We start from the raw sequence: 22297 nt of genomic DNA on the forward strand, positions 1-22297 counted from the left end.
GACCTGGGAAGCAGGGCCTCAAAACACGTAGCGGTTGTTGAGGAGGACAGCCCCCTTCCCCACGGGCGCCCCCCTTTTTATTGCTGAGTGTGGCATCAGGTGTTATGGAATATCCCTTTGGTTGGTTTAGGTCAGCTGCCCTGGCAATGGCCCCTCCCCATCACTTGCCCACCCCCATTGATTTCCTTTCATCAAGTGGTCAACCATCTGGTTGCCCAGGGGAAGCCAGCTGATGGCACCTGTTTGGATTTCAGCACAGCTTCGGATCTGTTTCTAAGCGTCTCCTTCTGGACAAATTGGGCAGCACTCAGCTAGAGCAATGCATAACGCGATGGGTGAACAAGGGGCTGACGGGTCGGGCTCCAAGGGTAATTGTAAATGGGGGTCGCATCAGGGTGGCGGCCAGTCACTAGGGGCTTCCGCAGGCCTCCATTTTAGGGCCTGTTCTCTTCAGGGTTGTCCTGACTGACTCGCATGTAGGACTTGAGGGCAGATGGAGTCCATTTTTTAGGCATGATGCTGAACAGGAAGGAGTGGCTGACTCCATCGAGGGGAGGAAGGCTTTGCAGAGAGATCTTGACAAAGCAGAGAGCTGGGCAATCCCCAGCAATATGAGGTTTAGCAAGAGCGAGTGAGGGATTCCACGCCTGGCAAGGGGCAACCCTGGCGGTACGGACAGTCAGGGGGATGAGAGGCTGGAGCGCAGCCCTGCAGAGCGGGATCTGGGGGTTTTGGTCAATAGCAAGTTGAACGGGATTCAAGCAGCCAGGAGGGGAACCGCATCCTGGGCTGCCTCCAGTATGGTATCGCCAGCCGCTCGGGGGCAGGGATTGCTGTGCTCTGCTCCGCGCTCTTTCAGCGTCGCCTCGAGTCCTGTGTGCACTTCTGGCCAGCACACTAACAGAAGCGGTGAAGGATCTGGAGGGTAAGATGGATGAGGAGCACATGAGGTCTCCGTGTTTGTTCAGCCTGCACGAGACAGAGGAGAAGCCTCGTGGCGGCCTGCAGCTTCCTCACGAGGGGAGCAGAGGGGCCGGGGCTGAGCTCTGCTCTCTGGGGACACTGACAAAACTCGAGGGAATGGCAAGGAGATGGGACAGTGGAGGGTCTGGCTGCAGGTGAGGAAAAGAGTTTTCACCAACACGGGGCTTGGCCACTGAAACAGGCCTCCCAGGGAAGTGGTCACGGTAGCAAGTTTTGTGAACCGCAGGAGTCCACAAAACGTCTGCGAAGTGCTTTCAGACATGTGCTTTGCTTTTTGGGGGTCAGCCAGAGCGATGGGCTCTGAGGTCAGCCAGCAACGGGCTGTGACCTCACAGGCCTCGCTGCTTATCTTGGGGCACCGTCAGAGCCTGGCCCAGCCTGGCTCGTGCCTGGACTCCCGCTGAGCGTGTGTGCGAGGCTTGGAGTGCCGAGCAAGGATTTGTTGAGAGGAGTTGTTGGAGCTGTGCTGTGGGGCCGTCGGCAGCTGCTCTCAGTGCCTGTCCCCGCAGCCAGTGCCTGCGTTTCCCCGGCCCTGCCTGGCTCAGGCAGCCGGGGCTGTGCGGGGAGCGCTCGCAGCAGTGCAGGTGAGCTGTGCGGGGACACGTGCCCCGGGGCTCGCGTTGGGGTTTTGTCCTGCTGAGGGGCCGGGGCACTGCCGCTGCCCGCTCCGGCACAGCCACTGACCCTGGCCTCTCTCCTTCTTGCAGCACACAGCACCTGTGGCAGCGGCGCCAGCCAGGGGAAGCAGCTCCCCATCTGCAGCTCTCCCCAGCCCGCTGCAGCGAGCCGACGCCATGGCCAGTGAGGCCAAGGACGTCACCTGCCCTGTGTGCCAGGGGGCCCCCAAGGAGCCCAGCTACGTCCTCCCCTGTCTGCACCGCTTCTGCTTCGGGTGCATCATGCGCTGGGCCAAGAGAATCAGCACCTGCCCCCTCTGCAGGCAGCGCATCACCTCCATCCTCTGCTCCATCTGGGCGGAAGACGACTTCCTGGAGGTGCAGCTTGCCGCCGGCGCAGAGGCCCAAGCTGACAGCCAGCAGGACGAGCAGGGGGCTGCGGAGCCGGTGCCCCAGCCTGCCGTGGGAGGCCTCGTGCCCGAGGAATGGGCGGCCCTCTTCAGGGAGCACCTCGGTCCGCTGCGCTCCTGGGTGCGCCAGCAAGCCAGGGAGCTGTTCGACGCTGCCTGGTGGGACCAGGACATGCTGGAGGCCACCGTCATCGCTTGGCTATGCCGCTGCGGGCTGGATGAGCAGGCCTTGGTGCAGGAGCTGCGGCCGTTGCTGCAGGGCCACAAGGTGAGCTTTGTGCAGCGGCTCATCTCCATCATGCTGCAGATATGCAGCGAGGAGTACCTGGAGCACCTGGGATTCCTGGAACCCCGTCCTGCCAGCCAGCTCTACAACGGCCCTGAGGTGAACCTCGAGGGCTCCCAAGACACCTGGGAGCCAGAGCTCGAGGGCTCCCAAGACACCTGGGAGCCAGAAGAGAGCCCTGAGGCCATCCCCAGCCCTGCTGCCTCCCCCCGGGACACTGCTGCCAGCAGCCCGGAGGATTCTGACGTCGAGGAGCTGCCCAGCACCTCCAGTGCCGCCCTACCTGGGGGTCCTGGCCACCTGCCCACCGCACCCATCCCCGGGGATCAGGAGGAGCCCTTCTCAGAGCCGCGACAGGCGGCAGAAGAAGATGCTGTGGTGCAGGGCTGCAGCCATGAGCCCTCTCCTCCTGGCCAGGGCAGGGACAGCTCACCTGGGGGGCCCCGGCGCCCCCCGAAGAGGAGGGCCGACAGCAACTCGGACTCTCCCCAGCCCTGCAAGAGGCCCCGGCGCCTTTAGCAGGGCACATCTGGGGTTGTCATACGAATAAAAAGTTGTGACCCTGCCACAGATAGTGTCTTGGTCTTCCTCGTAGAATCACACAATCGTACGGGCATAGAAACACAGAGTGGCTCAGGTTGGAAGGGACCTCAAAGATCACCTAGCTCCACTCCCCCTGCCATGGCCGGCGATGCCACTGTGATATATGGCATAATAGTTTGTGTCAAGAAGATGGTTGATATTAATAAAGAAGGGGGAGTGTGGCCATGGGGGTCGGCAAGCCCCATGGTTGGTGGCAACGTCAGACTCTTAACAATGGGCATGTAACATGCCTTTACATCAGGCATGTAAATAGAGTTTAGAGGGAATAAAGAAGGGTGATTCAGGAGATGCCATGCCGTCTTGGGTTGCTTCTTCTCCAGCCATTAAGGCCTGGAAGTTGCTGGGTGTTTGCTCTTGTTGTTATATGCAACATATGTTATATGCAGACCTTGCTGATGCTATTTCAAAATAATTAAAAAAGCAAGGTAGGAATTAAAATTATTTCACTTCTTGCGAACACAGAAGAGTGGCTTTTAAATTGGGGGAGAAAATACAGCAGAAAGAGCTCGAGGTTGGAGATGAGAAGGGTTTAATTAAAGGGAAGGGGAATGGGGAGAAAAAGAAACAAAAGAAACAATAAGGTCGCGGAAGCACAGAGAGAAGGAAGAAGAAATATTCTCTACTTCCCATCAACGAGCGATGTTCGGCCTCGCACGTCCTGGGAAGCAGGGCCTCAAATCGCGTAGCGGTTGTTCAAGAGGAACAGCCCCCTCCCCCACGAGAGCCCCCCCTTTTTATTGCTGAGTGTGACATCAGGTGCTCTGGAGTGTCCCTTTGGTTGGCTGAGGGCAGCTGCCCTGGCGATGGCCCACCCCCAGCCTGCTGGCTCCTGGGGGCTGCGAAGGAGTCCTGATGCTGTGCCAGCACTGTGCAGCAATAGACACAGCACTGGAGTGACACCAGTGCTGTTCCAGCTCTGAGTGCAGAGCACAGCACTGTGGGGGCTGCTGCAGGGAAAGATGACTCCAGCCCAGACAGACCCAACACAACCTTCACCCCTTAGTCCATGACATGCGTGTCACACTCAGGTCCCACACAGTTTAGTGTGTCGATTCTCTCATCACCACTGTTCTCTGCCTGGTAAAGTATGTATACGTCTGTACTTCTTTTCATTCCACAGGTCTTTCCCCCAAATGTCCATAGAAACATGAAAGCATGGTGGGTCCAGCTTCATCTGTTCAAGTGGTCACCCAGGGCAGGCAAAGTTGCTTTTCTTGTCACCAGCACCAGCTCAGCTCACATCACTGTTGCACTGCCCGCTTCCTTGCAAAGTTGACCTGTCGCTGGTTCTGCAGTGTCCTCCTACACCACATAACTTGGATTACAGAATAATTTTCTCCCAAGGCTAAACCTCCTTTGGGCACACACCTGATATCCCCATCTTTCTGCATTGCCCACCAGGTATAGCCTGGTCGCTGGGAGAAGACAATCCCACGAGTGGGGTCGCCTTTTCCCACGGCAGGGGCCACCCACACCGCCTTCCCCATCCACTTCCCCACATGCACTACGGGGACTTGAGCTTCTCCCACGGTGCGTAGGGGTTTTGTTTCGGCCGGACCAGGACGGCTGTCAGACCCCCTGTTGTTAACTAGCCAAGTGGCCTCCGGTAGATTTCTATCCCAATGTTTCCACGTCCCAGCACCCAATGCTCGCAGCATAGATTTTAACGGTCCATTGTACCTCTCAACCTTCCCAGAGGCTCGTGGCTGATCAGGGATGTGATCCACCCACTCAATGCCGTGCCTCTTTGGCCCAGGAGGTGACCAAATTGTTTCGGAAGTGACTCCCATTGTCGGACTCAATTCTCTCTGGTGTACCACGTCGCCACAGCACTTGCCTTTCCAGGCCCAAGATAGTGTTTCAGGCCGTGCCATGGTTTACGGGATACGTTTCCAGCCACCCAGTAGTTGCTTCCACCATGGCAAGTATGGACCGTTTGCCTTGGCGGGTTGGTGGGAGTGGTCCGACGTAGTCAATCTGCCAGGCCTCACCACACCGAAATCCAAGGCATCTCCCCCTGTTCCAGGGAGACTTTACCCTCATGGCTCGTTTGACTGCAGCACAGATCTCACACTGATGGGTAACCTGTGTGATGGCCTCAAGGGTCAGGTCCAGCCCTCGGTCACGAGCCCATCTGGATGCGGCATCCCTCCCTAGATGTCCTGATGTTTCATGGGCCCATCGAGCTACAAACAGCTCACCCTTACGTCCCCAGTCCAGGTCCACCTGAGCCACTTCACTTTTCAAAGCTCGAGCCACTTCTTTGTTGTTCCGATGTTCTTCGGTGGCACGATTCTTAGGCATGTGGGCATCTACATGACATACCTTTGCAGCCAGGTGTCCTACCCAGGCAGCGCTATCTTGCCACAGGGTAGCAGCCCAGATAGGCTTACCTCTGCGCTGCCACTTCTGTTTCCGTTGCCGCAGCCACCCCCACAGAGCATTTGCCAGCATCCATGAGTCAGTGTAGAGATACAGTACTGGCCATTTTTCTCTTTCAGCAATTTCTAGGGCCAGTTGTAGAGCTTCATTTCTGCATACTGACTCAACTCACCTTCCCCTTCCTTCCACGGCCTCCACAACTCGTCGTGTGGGACTCCACACAGCAGCTTTCCACTACAGAGGGCCCCCTACCACACGGCAGGATCCGTCAGTGAACAACACCTACTGCTTTCTGTCTTCTGGCAACTCATTGTGTGCTGGTGCTTCTTCAGCACGAGTTACCTCTTCTGTCAGCACTCCGAAATCCATGCCCTGCGGCCAGTCCATGATCTCCTCCAGGATTCCCGGGCGCTTGGCTTTCCCCATTCGAGCCTGCTATGTAATTAACGCTACCCACTTACTCCACAGTTGCATGGTGTGTAGTGGGGATTTTCCCTTTGAACATCCAATGTAACACAGGTAGCCGTGGGGCCAAGAGGAGTCGTGCTTCTGTACCAACAACTTCTGAAGCGGCTCGAATCCCCTCACATGCTGTTAATATTTCCTTTTCAGTTGGGGTGTAATTGGCTTCCTTGATAGCCCCGGCTCCAGAAGCCCAGAGGTCGACCTGGGAAGCAGGGCCTCAAAACGCGTAGCGGTTGTTGAGGAGGACAGCCCCCTTCCCCACGGGCGCCCCCCTTTTTATTGCTGAGTGTGGCATCAGGTGTTATGGAATATCCCTTTGGTTGGTTTAGGTCAGCTGCCCTGGCAATGGCCCCTCCCCATCACTTGCCCACCCCCACTGATTTCCTTTCATCAAGTGGTCAACCATCTGGTTGCCCAGGGGAAGCCAGCTGATGGCACCTGTTTGGATTTCAGCACAGCTTCGGATCTGTTTCTAAGCGTCTCCTTCTGGACAAATTGGGCAGCACTCAGCTAGAGCAATGCATAACGCGATGGGTGAACAAGGGGCTGACGGGTCGGGCTCCAAGGGTAATTGTAAATGGGGGTCGCATCAGGGTGGCGGCCAGTCACTAGGGGCTTCCGCAGGCCTCCATTTTAGGGCCTGTTCTCTTCAGGGTTGTCCTGACTGACTCGCATGTAGGACTTGAGGGCAGATGGAGTCCATTTTTTAGGCATGATGCTGAACAGGAAGGAGTGGCTGACTCCATCGAGGGGAGGAAGGCTTTGCAGAGAGATCTTGACAAAGCAGAGAGCTGGGCAATCCCCAGCAATATGAGGTTTAGCAAGAGCGAGTGAGGGATTCCACGCCTGGCAAGGGGCAACCCTGGCGGTACGGACAGTCAGGGGGATGAGAGGCTGGAGCGCAGCCCTGCAGAGCGGGATCTGGGGGTTTTGGTCAATAGCAAGTTGAACGGGATTCAAGCAGCCAGGAGGGGAACCGCATCCTGGGCTGCCTCCAGTATGGTATCGCCAGCCGCTCGGGGGCAGGGATTGCTGTGCTCTGCTCCGCGCTCTTTCAGCGTCGCCTCGAGTCCTGTGTGCACTTCTGGCCAGCACACTAACAGAAGCGGTGAAGGATCTGGAGGGTAAGATGGATGAGGAGCACATGAGGTCTCCGTGTTTGTTCAGCCTGCACGAGACAGAGGAGAAGCCTCGTGGCGGCCTGCAGCTTCCTCACGAGGGGAGCAGAGGGGCCGGGGCTGAGCTCTGCTCTCTGGGGACACTGACAAAACTCGAGGGAATGGCAAGGAGATGGGACAGTGGAGGGTCTGGCTGCAGGTGAGGAAAAGAGTTTTCACCAACACGGGGCTTGGCCACTGAAACAGGCCTCCCAGGGAAGTGGTCACGGTAGCAAGTTTTGTGAACCGCAGGAGTCCACAAAACGTCTGCGAAGTGCTTTCAGACATGTGCTTTGCTTTTTGGGGGTCAGCCAGAGCGATGGGCTCTGAGGTCAGCCAGCAACGGGCTGTGACCTCACAGGCCTCGCTGCTTATCTTGGGGCGCCGTCAGAGCCTGGCCCAGCCTGGCTCGTGCCTGGACTCCCGCTGAGCGTGTGTGCGAGGCTTGGAGTGCCGAGCAAGGATTTGTTGAGAGGAGTTGTTGGAGCTGTGCTGTGGGGCCGTCGGCAGCTGCTCTCAGTGCCTGTCCCCGCAGCCAGTGCCTGCGTTTCCCCGGCCCTGCCTGGCTCAGGCAGCCGGGGCTGTGCGGGGAGCGCTCGCAGCAGTGCAGGTGAGCTGTGCGGGGACACGTGCCCCGGGGCTCGCGTTGGGGTTTTGTCCTGCTGAGGGGCCGGGGCACTGCCGCTGCCCGCTCCGGCACAGCCACTGACCCTGGCCTCTCTCCTTCTTGCAGCACACAGCACCTGTGGCAGCGGCGCCAGCCAGGGGAAGCAGCTCCCCATCTGCAGCTCTCCCCAGCCCGCTGCAGCGAGCCGACGCCATGGCCAGTGAGGCCAAGGACGTCACCTGCCCTGTGTGCCAGGGGGCCCCCAAGGAGCCCAGCTACGTCCTCCCCTGTCTGCACCGCTTCTGCTTCGGGTGCATCATGCGCTGGGCCAAGAGAATCAGCACCTGCCCCCTCTGCAGGCAGCGCATCACCTCCATCCTCTGCTCCATCTGGGCGGAAGACGACTTCCTGGAGGTGCAGCTTGCCCCCGGCGCAGAGGCCCAAGCTGACAGCCAGCAGGACGAGCAGGGGGCTGCGGAGCCGGTGCCCCAGCCTGCCGTGGGAGGCCTCGTGCCCGAGGAATGGGCGGCCCTCTTCAGGGAGCACCTCGGTCCGCTGCGCTCCTGGGTGCGCCAGCAAGCCAGGGAGCTGTTCGACGCTGCCTGGTGGGACCAGGACATGCTGGAGGCCACCGTCATCGCTTGGCTATGCCGCTGCGGGCTGGATGAGCAGGCCTTGGTGCAGGAGCTGCGGCCGTTGCTGCAGGGCCACAAGGTGAGCTTTGTGCAGCGGCTCATCTCCATCATGCTGCAGATATGCAGCGAGGAGTACCTGGAGCACCTGGGATTCCTGGAACCCCGTCCTGCCAGCCAGCTCTACAACGGCCCTGAGGTGAACCTCGAGGGCTCCCAAGACACCTGGGAGCCAGAGCTCGAGGGCTCCCAAGACACCTGGGAGCCAGAAGAGAGCCCTGAGGCCATCCCCAGCCCTGCTGCCTCCCCCCGGGACACTGCTGCCAGCAGCCCGGAGGATTCTGACGTCGAGGAGCTGCCCAGCACCTCCAGTGCCGCCCTACCTGGGGGTCCTGGCCACCTGCCCACCGCACCCATCCCCGGGGATCAGGAGGAGCCCTTCTCAGAGCCGCGACAGGCGGCAGAAGAAGATGCTGTGGTGCAGGGCTGCAGCCATGAGCCCTCTCCTCCTGGCCAGGGCAGGGACAGCTCACCTGGGGGGCCCCGGCGCCCCCCGAAGAGGAGGGCCGACAGCAACTCGGACTCTCCCCAGCCCTGCAAGAGGCCCCGGCGCCTTTAGCAGGGCACATCTGGGGTTGTCATACGAATAAAAAGTTGTGACCCTGCCACAGATAGTGTCTTGGTCTTCCTCGTAGAATCACACAATCGTACGGGCATAGAAACACAGAGTGGCTCAGGTTGGAAGGGACCTCAAAGATCACCTAGCTCCACTCCCCCTGCCATGGCCGGCGATGCCACTGTGATATATGGCATAATAGTTTGTGTCAAGAAGATGGTTGATATTAATAAAGAAGGGGGAGTGTGGCCATGGGGGTCGGCAAGCCCCATGGTTGGTGGCAACGTCAGACTCTTAACAATGGGCATGTAACATGCCTTTACATCAGGCATGTAAATAGAGTTTAGAGGGAATAAAGAAGGGTGATTCAGGAGATGCCATGCCGTCTTGGGTTGCTTCTTCTCCAGCCATTAAGGCCTGGAAGTTGCTGGGTGTTTGCTCTTGTTGTTATATGCAACATATGTTATATGCAGACCTTGCTGATGCTATTTCAAAATAATTAAAAAAGCAAGGTAGGAATTAAAATTATTTCACTTCTTGCGAACACAGAAGAGTGGCTTTTAAATTGGGGGAGAAAATACAGCAGAAAGAGCTCGAGGTTGGAGATGAGAAGGGTTTAATTAAAGGGAAGGGGAATGGGGAGAAAAAGAAACAAAAGAAACAATAAGGTCGCGGAAGCACAGAGAGAAGGAAGAAGAAATATTCTCTACTTCCCATCAACGAGCGATGTTCGGCCTCGCACGTCCTGGGAAGCAGGGCCTCAAATCGCGTAGCGGTTGTTCAAGAGGAACAGCCCCCTCCCCCACGAGAGCCCCCCCTTTTTATTGCTGAGTGTGACATCAGGTGCTCTGGAGTGTCCCTTTGGTTGGCTGAGGGCAGCTGCCCTGGCGATGGCCCACCCCCAGCCTGCTGGCTCCTGGGGGCTGCGAAGGAGTCCTGATGCTGTGCCAGCACTGTGCAGCAATAGACACAGCACTGGAGTGACACCAGTGCTGTTCCAGCTCTGAGTGCAGAGCACAGCACTGTGGGGGCTGCTGCAGGGAAAGATGACTCCAGCCCAGACAGACCCAACACAACCTTCACCCCTTAGTCCATGACATGCGTGTCACACTCAGGTCCCACACAGTTTAGTGTGTCGATTCTCTCATCACCACTGTTCTCTGCCTGGTAAAGTATGTATACGTCTGTACTTCTTTTCATTCCACAGGTCTTTCCCCCAAATGTCCATAGAAACATGAAAGCATGGTGGGTCCAGCTTCATCTGTTCAAGTGGTCACCCAGGGCAGGCAAAGTTGCTTTTCTTGTCACCAGCACCAGCTCAGCTCACATCACTGTTGCACTGCCCGCTTCCTTGCAAAGTTGACCTGTCGCTGGTTCTGCAGTGTCCTCCTACACCACATAACTTGGATTACAGAATAATTTTCTCCCAAGGCTAAACCTCCTTTGGGCACACACCTGATATCCCCATCTTTCTGCATTGCCCACCAGGTATAGCCTGGTCGTTGGGAGAAGACAATCCCACGAGTGGGGTCGCCTTTTCCCACGGCAGGGGCCACCCACACCGCCTTCCCCATCCACTTCCCCACATGCACTACGGGGACTTGAGCTTCTCCCACGGTGCGTAGGGGTTTTGTTTCGGCCGGACCAAGACGGCTGTCAGACCCCCTGTTGTTAACTAGCCAAGTGGCCTCCGGTAGATTTCTATCCCAATGTTTCCACGTCCCAGCACCCAATGCTCGCAGCATAGATTTTAACGGTCCATTGTACCTCTCAACCTTCCCAGAGGCTCGTGGCTGATCAGGGATGTGATCCACCCACTCAATGCCGTGCCTCTTTGGCCCAGGAGGTGACCAAATTGTTTTGGAAGTGACTCCCATTGTCGGACTCAATTCTCTCTGGTGTACCACGTCGCCACAGCACTTGCCTTTCCAGGCCCAAGATAGTGTTTCAGGCCGTGCCATGGTTTACGGGATACGTTTCCAGCCACCCAGTAGTTGCTTCCACCATGGCAAGTATGGACCGTTTGCCTTGGCGGGTTGGTGGGAGTGGTCCGACGTAGTCAATCTGCCAGGCCTCACCACACCGAAATCCAAGGCATCTCCCCCTGTTCCAGGGAGACTTTACCCTCATGGCTCGTTTGACTGCAGCACAGATCTCACACTGATGGGTAACCTGTGTGATGGCCTCAAGGGTCAGGTCCAGCCCTCGGTCACGAGCCCATCTGGATGCGGCATCCCTCCCTAGATGTCCTGATGTTTCATGGGCCCATCGAGCTACAAACAGCTCACCCTTACGTCCCCAGTCCAGGTCCACCTGAGCCACTTCACTTTTCAAAGCTCAAGCCACTTCTTTGTTGTTCCGATGTTCTTCGGTGGCATGATTCTTAGGCATGTGGGCATCTACATGATGTACCTTTGCAGCCAGGTGTCCTACCCAGGCAGCGCTATCTTGCCACAGGGTAGCAGCCCAGATAGGCTTACCTCTGCGCTGCCACTTCTGTTTCCGTTGCCGCAGCCACCCCCACAGAGCATTTGCCAGCATCCATGAGTCAGTGTAGAGATACAGTACTGGCCATTTTTCTCTTTCAGCAATTTCTAGGGCCAGTTGTAGAGCTTCATTTCTGCATACTGACTCAACTCACCTTCCCCTTCCTTCCACGGCCTCCACAACTCGTCGTGTGGGACTCCACACAGCAGCTTTCCACTACAGAGGGCCCCCTACCACACGGCAGGATCCGTCAGTGAACAACACCTACAGCTTTCTGTCTTCTGGCAACTCATTGTGTGCTGGTGCTTCTTCAGCACGAGTTACCTCTTCTGTCAGCACTCCGAAATCCATGCCCTGCGGCCAGTCCATGATCTCCTCCAGGATTCCCGGGCGCTTGGCTTTCCCCATTCGAGCCTGCTATGTAATTAACGCTACCCACTTACTCCACAGTTGCATGGTGTGTAGTGGGGATTTTCCCTTTGAACATCCAATGTAACACAGGTAGCCGTGGGGCCAAGAGGAGTCGTGCTTCTGTACCAACAACTTCTGAAGCGGCTCGAATCCCCTCACATGCTGTTAATATTTCCTTTTCAGTTGGGGTGTAATTGGCTTCCTTGATAGCCCCGGCTCCAGAAGCCCAGAGGTCGACCTGGGAAGCAGGGCCTCAAAACGCGTAGCGGTTGTTGAGGAGGACAGCCCCCTTCCCCACGGGCGCCCCCCTTTTTATTGCTGAGTGTGGCATCAGGTGTTATGGAATATCCCTTTGGTTGGTTTAGGTCAGCTGCCCTGGCAATGGCCCCTCCCCATCACTTGCCCACCCCCATTGATTTCCTTTCATCAAGTGGTCAACCATCTGGTTGCCCAGGGGAAGCCAGCTGATGGCACCTGTTTGGATTTCAGCACAGCTTCGGATCTGTTTCTAAGCGTCTCCTTCTGGACAAATTGGGCAGCACTCAGCTAGAGCAATGCATAATGCGATGGGTGAACAAGGGGCTGACGGGTCGGGCTCCAAGGGTAATTGTAAATGGGGGTCGCATCAGGGTGGCGGCCAGTCACTAGGGGCTTCCGCAGGCCTCCATTTTAGGGCCTGTTCTCTTCAGGGTTGTCCTGACTGACTCGCATGTAGGACTTGAGGGCAGATGGAGTCCATTTTTTAGGCATGATGCTGAACAGGAAGGAGTGGCTGACTCCATCGAGGGGAGGAAGGCTTTGCAGAGAGATCTTGACAAAGCAGAGAGCTGGGCAATCCCCAGCAATATGAGGTTTAGCAAGAGCGAGTGAGGGATTCCACGCCTGGCAAGGGGCAACCCTGGCGGTACGGACAGTCAGGGGGATGAGAGGCTGGAGCGCAGCCCTGCAGAGCGGGATCTGGGGGTTTTGGTCAATAGCAAGTTGAACGGGATTCAAGCAGCCAGGAGGGGAACCGCATCCTGGGCTGCCTCCAGTATGGTATCGCCAGCCGCTCGGGGGCAGGGATTGCTGTGCTCTGCTCCGCGCTCTTTCAGCGTCGCCTCGAGTCCTGTGTGCACTTCTGGCCAGCACACTAACAGAAGCGGTGAAGGATCTGGAGGGTAAGATGGATGAGGAGCACATGAGGTCTCCGTGTTTGTTCAGCCTGCACGAGACAGAGGAGAAGCCTCGTGGCGGCCTGCAGCTTCCTCACGAGGGGAGCAGAGGGGCCGGGGCTGAGCTCTGCTCTCTGGGGACACTGACAAAACTCGAGGGAATGGCAAGGAGATGGGACAGTGGAGGGTCTGGCTGCAGGTGAGGAAAAGAGTTTTCACCAACACGGGGCTTGGCCACTGAAACAGGCCTCCCAGGGAAGTGGTCACGGTAGCAAGTTTTGTGAACCGCAGGAGTCCACAAAACGTCTGCGAAGTGCTTTCAGACATGTGCTTTGCTTTTTGGGGGTCAGCCAGAGCGATGGGCTCTGAGGTCAGCCAGCAACGGGCTGTGACCTCACAGGCCTCGCTGCTTATCTTGGGGCGCCGTCAGAGCCTGGCCCAGCCTGGCTCGTGCCTGGACTCCCGCTGAGCGTGTGTGCGAGGCTTGGAGTGCCGAGCAAGGATTTGTTGAGAGGAGTTGTTGGAGCTGTGCTGTGGGGCCGTCGGCAGCTGCTCTCAGTGCCCGTCCCCGCAGCCAGTGCCTGCGTTTCCCCGGCCCTGCCTGGCTCAGGCAGCCGGGGCTGTGCGGGGAGCACTCGCAGCAGTGCAGGTGAGCTGTGCGGGGACACGTGCCCCGGGGCTCGCGTTGGGGTTTTGTCCTGCTGAGGGGCCGGGGCACTGCCGCTGCCCGCTCCGGCACAGCCACTGACCCTGGCCTCTCTCCTTCTTGCAGCACACAGCACCTGTGGCAGCGGCGCCAGCCAGGGGAAGCAGCTCCCCATCTGCAGCTCTCCCCAGCCCGCTGCAGCGAGCCGACGCCATGGCCAGTGAGGCCAAGGACGTCACCTGCCCTGTGTGCCAGGGGGCCCCCAAGGAGCCCAGCTACGTCCTCCCCTGTCTGCACCGCTTCTGCTTCGGGTGCATCATGCGCTGGGCCAAGAGAATCAGCACCTGCCCCCTCTGCAGGCAGCGCATCACCTCCATCCTCTGCTCCATCTGGGCGGAAGACGACTTCCTGGAGGTGCAGCTTGCCCCCGGCGCAGAGGCCCAAGCTGACAGCCAGCAGGACGAGCAGGGGGCTGCGGAGCCGGTGCCCCAGCCTGCCGTGGGAGGCCTCGTGCCCGAGGAATGGGCGGCCCTCTTCAGGGAGCACCTCGGTCCGCTGCGCTCCTGGGTGCGCCAGCAAGCCAGGGAGCTGTTCGACGCTGCCTGGTGGGACCAGGACATGCTGGAGGCCACCGTCATCGCTTGGCTATGCCGCTGCGGGCTGGATGAGCAGGCCTTGGTGCAGGAGCTGCGGCCGTTGCTGCAGGGCCACAAGGTGAGCTTTGTGCAGCGGCTCATCTCCATCATGCTGCAGATATGCAGCGAGGAGTACCTGGAGCACCTGGGATTCCTGGAACCCCGTCCTGCCAGCCAGCTCTACAACGGCCCTGAGGTGAACCTCGAGGGCTCCCAAGACACCTGGGAGCCAGAGCTCGAGGGCTCCCAAGACACCTGGGAGCCAGAAGAGAGCCCTGAGGCCATCCCCAGCCCTGCTGCCTCCCCCCGGGACACTGCTGCCAGCAGCCCGGAGGATTCTGACGTCGAGGAGCTGCCCAGCACCTCCAGTGCCGCCCTACCTGGGGGTCCTGGCCACCTGCCCACCGCACCCATCCCCGGGGATCAGGAGGAGCCCTTCTCAGAGCCGCGACAGGCGGCAGAAGAAGATGCTGTGGTGCAGGGCTGCAGCCATGAGCCCTCTCCTCCTGGCCAGGGCAGGGACAGCTCACCTGGGGGGCCCCGGCGCCCCCCGAAGAGGAGGGCCGACAGCAACTCGGACTCTCCCCAGCCCTGCAAGAGGCCCCGGCGCCTTTAGCAGGGCACATCTGGGGTTGTCATACGAATAAAAAGTTGTGACCCTGCCACAGATAGTGTCTTGGTCTTCCTCGTAGAATCACACAATCGTACGGGCATAGAAACACAGAGTGGCTCAGGTTGGAAGGGACCTCAAAGATCACCTAGCTCCACTCCCCCTGCCATGGCCGGCGATGCCACTGTGATATATGGCATAATAGTTTGTGTCAAGAAGATGGTTGATATTAATAAAGAAGGGGGAGTGTGGCCATGGGGGTCGGCAAGCCCCATGGTTGGTGGCAACGTCAGACTCTTAACAATGGGCATGTAACATGCCTTTACATCAGGCATGTAAATAGAGTTTAGAGGGAATAAAGAAGGGTGATTCAGGAGATGCCATGCCGTCTTGGGTTGCTTCTTCTCCAGCCATTAAGGCCTGGAAGTTGCTGGGTGTTTGCTCTTGTTGTTATATGCAACATATGTTATATGCAGACCTTGCTGATGCTATTTCAAAATAATTAAAAAAGCAAGGTAGGAATTAAAATTATTTCACTTCTTGCGAACACAGAAGAGTGGCTTTTAAATTGGGGGAGAAAATACAGCAGAAAGAGCTCGAGGTTGGAGATGAGAAGGGTTTAATTAAAGGGAAGGGGAATGGGGAGAAAAAGAAACAAAAGAAACAATAAGGTCGCGGAAGCACAGAGAGAAGGAAGAAGAAATATTCTCTACTTCCCATCAACGAGCGATGTTCGGCCTCGCACGTCCTGGGAAGCAGGGCCTCAAATCGCGTAGCGGTTGTTCAAGAGGAACAGCCCCCTCCCCCACGAGAGCCCCCCCTTTTTATTGCTGAGTGTGACATCAGGTGCTCTGGAGTGTCCCTTTGGTTGGCTGAGGGCAGCTGCCCTGGCGATGGCCCACCCCCAGCCTGCTGGCTCCTGGGGGCTGCGAAGGAGTCCTGATGCTGTGCCAGCACTGTGCAGCAATAGACACAGCACTGGAGTGACACCAGTGCTGTTCCAGCTCTGAGTGCAGAGCACAGCACTGTGGGGGCTGCTGCAGGGAAAGATGACTCCAGCCCAGACAGACCCAACACAACCTTCACCCCTTAGTCCATGACATGCGTGTCACACTCAGGTCCCACACAGTTTAGTGTGTCGATTCTCTCATCACCACTGTTCTCTGCCTGGTAAAGTATGTATACGTCTGTACTTCTTTTCATTCCACAGGTCTTTCCCCCAAATGTCCATAGAAACATGAAAGCATGGTGGGTCCAGCTTCATCTGTTCAAGTGGTCACCCAGGGCAGGCAAAGTTGCTTTTCTTGTCACCAGCACCAGCTCAGCTCACATCACTGTTGCACTGCCCGCTTCCTTGCAAAGTTGACCTGTCGCTGGTTCTGCAGTGTCCTCCTACACCACATAACTTGGATTACAGAATAATTTTCTCCCAAGGCTAAACCTCCTTTGGGCACACACCTGATATCCCCATCTTTCTGCATTGCCCACCAGGTATAGCCTGGTCGTTGGGAGAAGACAATCCCACGAGTGGGGTCGCCTTTTCCCACGGCAGGGGCCACCCACACCGCCTTCCCCATCCACTTCCCCACATGCACTACGGGGACTTGAGCTTCTCCCACGGTGCGTAGGGGTTTTGTTTCGGCCGGACCAGGACGGCTGTCAGACCCCCTGTTGTTAACTAGCCAAGTGGCCTCCGGTAGATTTCTATCCCAATGTTTCCACGTCCCAGCACCCAATGCTCGCAGCATAGATTTTAACGGTCCATTGTACCTCTCAACCTTCCCAGAGGCTCGTGGCTGATCAGGGATGTGATCCACCCACTCAATGCCGTGCCTCTTTGGCCCAGGAGGTGACCAAATTGTTTCGGAAGTGACTCCCATTGTCGGACTCAATTCTCTCTGGTGTACCACGTCGCCACAGCACTTGCCTTTCCAGGCCCAAGATAGTGTTTCAGGCCGTGCCATGGTTTACGGGATACGTTTCCAGCCACCCAGTAGTTGCTTCCACCATGGCAAGTATGGACCGTTTGCCTTGGCGGGTTGGTGGGAGTGGTCCGACGTAGTCAATCTGCCAGGCCTCACCACACCGAAATCCAAGGCATCTCCCCCTGTTCCAGGGAGACTTTACCCTCATGGCTCGTTTGACTGCAGCACAGATCTCACACTGATGGGTAACCTGTGTGATGGCCTCAAGGGTCAGGTCCAGCCCTCGGTCACGAGCCCATCTGGATGCGGCATCCCTCCCTAGATGTCCTGATGTTTCATGGGCCCATCGAGCTACAAACAGCTCACCCTTACGTCCCCAGTCCAGGTCCACCTGAGCCACTTCACTTTTCAAAGCTCAAGCCACTTCTTTGTTGTTCCGATGTTCTTCGGTGGCATGATTCTTAGGCATGTGGGCATCTACATGATGTACCTTTGCAGCCAGGTGTCCTACCCAGGCAGCGCTATCTTGCCACAGGGTAGCAGCCCAGATAGGCTTACCTCTGCGCTGCCAGTTCTGTTTCCGTTGCCGCAGCCACCCCCACAGAGCATTTGCCAGCATCCATGAGTCAGTGTAGAGATACAGTACTGGCCATTTTTCTCTTTCAGCAATTTCTAGGGCCAGTTGTAGAGCTTCATTTCTGCATACTGACTCAACTCACCTTCCCCTTCCTTCCACGGCCTCCACAACTCGTCGTGTGGGACTCCACACAGCAGCTTTCCACTACAGAGGGCCCCCTACCACACGGCAGGATCCGTCAGTGAACAACACCTACTGCTTTCTGTCTTCTGGCAACTCATTGTGTGCTGGTGCTTCTTCAGCACGAGTTACCTCTTCTGTCAGCACTCCGAAATCCATGCCCTGCGGCCAGTCCATGATCTCCTCCAGGATTCCCGGGCGCTTGGCTTTCCCCATTCGAGCCTGCTATGTAATTAACGCTACCCACTTACTCCACAGTTGCATGGTGTGTAGTGGGGATTTTCCCTTTGAACATCCAATGTAACACAGGTAGCCGTGGGGCCAAGAGGAGTCGTGCTTCTGTACCAACAACTTCTGAAGCGGCTCGAATCCCCTCACATGCTGTTAATATTTCCTTTTCAGTTGGGGTGTAATTGGCTTCCTTGATAGCCCCGGCTCCAGAAGCCCAGAGGTCGACCTGGGAAGCAGGGCCTCAAAACGCGTAGCGGTTGTTGAGGAGGACAGCCCCCTTCCCCACGGGCGCCCCCCTTTTTATTGCTGAGTGTGGCATCAGGTGTTATGGAATATCCCTTTGGTTGGTTTAGGTCAGCTGCCCTGGCAATGGCCCCTCCCCATCACTTGCCCACCCCCATTGATTTCCTTTCATCAAGTGGTCAACCATCTGGTTGCCCAGGGGAAGCCAGCTGATGGCACCTGTTTGGATTTCAGCACAGCTTCGGATCTGTTTCTAAGCGTCTCCTTCTGGACAAATTGGGCAGCACTCAGCTAGAGCAATGCATAATGCGATGGGTGAACAAGGGGCTGACGGGTCGGGCTCCAAGGGTAATTGTAAATGGGGGTCGCATCAGGGTGGCGGCCAGTCACTAGGGGCTTCCGCAGGCCTCCATTTTAGGGCCTGTTCTCTTCAGGGTTGTCCTGACTGACTCGCATGTAGGACTTGAGGGCAGATGGAGTCCATTTTTTAGGCATGATGCTGAACAGGAAGGAGTGGCTGACTCCATCGAGGGGAGGAAGGCTTTGCAGAGAGATCTTGACAAAGCAGAGAGCTGGGCAATCCCCAGCAATATGAGGTTTAGCAAGAGCGAGTGAGGGATTCCACGCCTGGCAAGGGGCAACCCTGGCGGTACGGACAGTCAGGGGGATGAGAGGCTGGAGCGCAGCCCTGCAGAGCGGGATCTGGGGGTTTTGGTCAATAGCAAGTTGAACGGGATTCAAGCAGCCAGGAGGGGAACCGCATCCTGGGCTGCCTCCAGTATGGTATCGCCAGCCGCTCGGGGGCAGGGATTGCTGTGCTCTGCTCCGCGCTCTTTCAGCGTCGCCTCGAGTCCTGTGTGCACTTCTGGCCAGCACACTAACAGAAGCGGTGAAGGATCTGGAGGGTAAGATGGATGAGGAGCACATGAGGTCTCCGTGTTTGTTCAGCCTGCACGAGACAGAGGAGAAGCCTCGTGGCGGCCTGCAGCTTCCTCACGAGGGGAGCAGAGGGGCCGGGGCTGAGCTCTGCTCTCTGGGGACACTGACAAAACTCGAGGGAATGGCAAGGAGATGGGACAGTGGAGGGTCTGGCTGCAGGTGAGGAAAAGAGTTTTCACCAACACGGGGCTTGGCCACTGAAACAGGCCTCCCAGGGAAGTGGTCACGGTAGCAAGTTTTGTGAACCGCAGGAGTCCACAAAACGTCTGCGAAGTGCTTTCAGACATGTGCTTTGCTTTTTGGGGGTCAGCCAGAGCGATGGGCTCTGAGGTCAGCCAGCAACGGGCTGTGACCTCACAGGCCTCGCTGCTTATCTTGGGGCGCCGTCAGAGCCTGGCCCAGCCTGGCTCGTGCCTGGACTCCCGCTGAGCGTGTGTGCGAGGCTTGGAGTGCCGAGCAAGGATTTGTTGAGAGGAGTTGTTGGAGCTGTGCTGTGGGGCCGTCGGCAGCTGCTCTCAGTGCCCGTCCCCGCAGCCAGTGCCTGCGTTTCCCCGGCCCTGCCTGGCTCAGGCAGCCGGGGCTGTGCGGGGAGCACTCGCAGCAGTGCAGGTGAGCTGTGCGGGGACACGTGCCCCGGGGCTCGCGTTGGGGTTTTGTCCTGCTGAGGGGCCGGGGCACTGCCGCTGCCCGCTCCGGCACAGCCACTGACCCTGGCCTCTCTCCTTCTTGCAGCACACAGCACCTGTGGCAGCGGCGCCAGCCAGGGGAAGCAGCTCCCCATCTGCAGCTCTCCCCAGCCCGCTGCAGCGAGCCGACGCCATGGCCAGTGAGGCCAAGGACGTCACCTGCCCTGTGTGCCAGGGGGCCCCCAAGGAGCCCAGCTACGTCCTCCCCTGTCTGCACCGCTTCTGCTTCGGGTGCATCATGCGCTGGGCCAAGAGAATCAGCACCTGCCCCCTCTGCAGGCAGCGCATCACCTCCATCCTCTGCTCCATCTGGGCGGAAGACGACTTCCTGGAGGTGCAGCTTGCCGCCGGCGCAGAGGCCCAAGCTGACAGCCAGCAGGACGAGCAGGGGGCTGCGGAGCCGGTGCCCCAGCCTGCCGTGGGAGGCCTCGTGCCCGAGGAATGGGCGGCCCTCTTCAGGGAGCACCTCGGTCCGCTGCGCTCCTGGGTGCGCCAGCAAGCCAGGGAGCTGTTCGACGCTGCCTGGTGGGACCAGGACATGCTGGAGGCCACCGTCATCGCTTGGCTATGCCGCTGCGGGCTGGATGAGCAGGCCTTGGTGCAGGAGCTGCGGCCGTTGCTGCAGGGCCACAAGGTGAGCTTTGTGCAGCGGCTCATCTCCATCATGCTGCAGATATGCAGCGAGGAGTACCTGGAGCACCTGGGATTCCTGGAACCCCGTCCTGCCAGCCAGCTCTACAACGGCCCTGAGGTGAACCTCGAGGGCTCCCAAGACACCTGGGAGCCAGAGCTCGAGGGCTCCCAAGACACCTGGGAGCCAGAAGAGAGCCCTGAGGCCATCCCCAGCCCTGCTGCCTCCCCCCGGGACACTGCTGCCAGCAGCCCGGAGGATTCTGACGTCGAGGAGCTGCCCAGCACCTCCAGTGCCGCCCTACCTGGGGGTCCTGGCCACCTGCCCACCGCACCCATCCCCGGGGATCAGGAGGAGCCCTTCTCAGAGCCGCGACAGGCGGCAGAAGAAGATGCTGTGGTGCAGGGCTGCAGCCATGAGCCCTCTCCTCCTGGCCAGGGCAGGGACAGCTCACCTGGGGGGCCCCGGCGCCCCCCGAAGAGGAGGGCCGACAGCAACTCGGACTCTCCCCAGCCCTGCAAGAGGCCCCGGCGCCTTTAGCAGGGCACATCTGGGGTTGTCATACGAATAAAAAGTTGTGACCCTGCCACAGATAGTGTCTTGGTCTTCCTCGTAGAATCACACAATCGTACGGGCATAGAAACACAGAGTGGCTCAGGTTGGAAGGGACCTCAAAGATCACCTAGCTCCACTCCCCCTGCCATGGCCGGCGATGCCACTGTGATATATGGCATAATAGTTTGTGTCAAGAAGATGGTTGATATTAATAAAGAAGGGGGAGTGTGGCCATGGGGGTCGGCAAGCCCCATGGTTGGTGGCAACGTCAGACTCTTAACAATGGGCATGTAACATGCCTTTACATCAGGCATGTAAATAGAGTTTAGAGGGAATAAAGAAGGGTGATTCAGGAGATGCCATGCCGTCTTGGGTTGCTTCTTCTCCAGCCATTAAGGCCTGGAAGTTGCTGGGTGTTTGCTCTTGTTGTTATATGCAACATATGTTATATGCAGACCTTGCTGATGCTATTTCAAAATAATTAAAAAAGCAAGGTAGGAATTAAAATTATTTCACTTCTTGCGAACACAGAAGAGTGGCTTTTAAATTGGGGGAGAAAATACAGCAGAAAGAGCTCGAGGTTGGAGATGAGAAGGGTTTAATTAAAGGGAAGGGGAATGGGGAGAAAAAGAAACAAAAGAAACAATAAGGTCGCGGAAGCACAGAGAGAAGGAAGAAGAAATATTCTCTACTTCCCATCAACGAGCGATGTTCGGCCTCGCACGTCCTGGGAAGCAGGGCCTCAAATCGCGTAGCGGTTGTTCAAGAGGAACAGCCCCCTCCCCCACGAGAGCCCCCCCTTTTTATTGCTGAGTGTGACATCAGGTGCTCTGGAGTGTCCCTTTGGTTGGCTGAGGGCAGCTGCCCTGGCGATGGCCCACCCCCAGCCTGCTGGCTCCTGGGGGCTGCGAAGGAGTCCTGATGCTGTGCCAGCACTGTGCAGCAATAGACACAGCACTGGAGTGACACCAGTGCTGTTCCAGCTCTGAGTGCAGAGCACAGCACTGTGGGGGCTGCTGCAGGGAAAGATGACTCCAGCCCAGACAGACCCAACACAACCTTCACCCCTTAGTCCATGACATGCGTGTCACACTCAGGTCCCACACAGTTTAGTGTGTCGATTCTCTCATCACCACTGTTCTCTGCCTGGTAAAGTATGTATACGTCTGTACTTCTTTTCATTCCACAGGTCTTTCCCCCAAATGTCCATAGAAACATGAAAGCATGGTGGGTCCAGCTTCATCTGTTCAAGTGGTCACCCAGGGCAGGCAAAGTTGCTTTTCTTGTCACCAGCACCAGCTCAGCTCACATCACTGTTGCACTGCCCGCTTCCTTGCAAAGTTGACCTGTCGCTGGTTCTGCAGTGTCCTCCTACACCACATAACTTGGATTACAGAATAATTTTCTCCCAAGGCTAAACCTCCTTTGGGCACACACCTGATATCCCCATCTTTCTGCATTGCCCACCAGGTATAGCCTGGTCGTTGGGAGAAGACAATCCCACGAGTGGGGTCGCCTTTTCCCACGGCAGGGGCCACCCACACCGCCTTCCCCATCCACTTCCCCACATGCACTACGGGGACTTGAGCTTCTCCCACGGTGCGTAGGGGTTTTGTTTCGGCCGGACC

The sequence above is a fragment of the Anas platyrhynchos genome, chromosome Z (assembly GCF_047663525.1).
Source record: "Anas platyrhynchos isolate ZD024472 breed Pekin duck chromosome Z, IASCAAS_PekinDuck_T2T, whole genome shotgun sequence".
Lineage (NCBI taxonomy): Eukaryota > Metazoa > Chordata > Aves > Anseriformes > Anatidae > Anas > Anas platyrhynchos.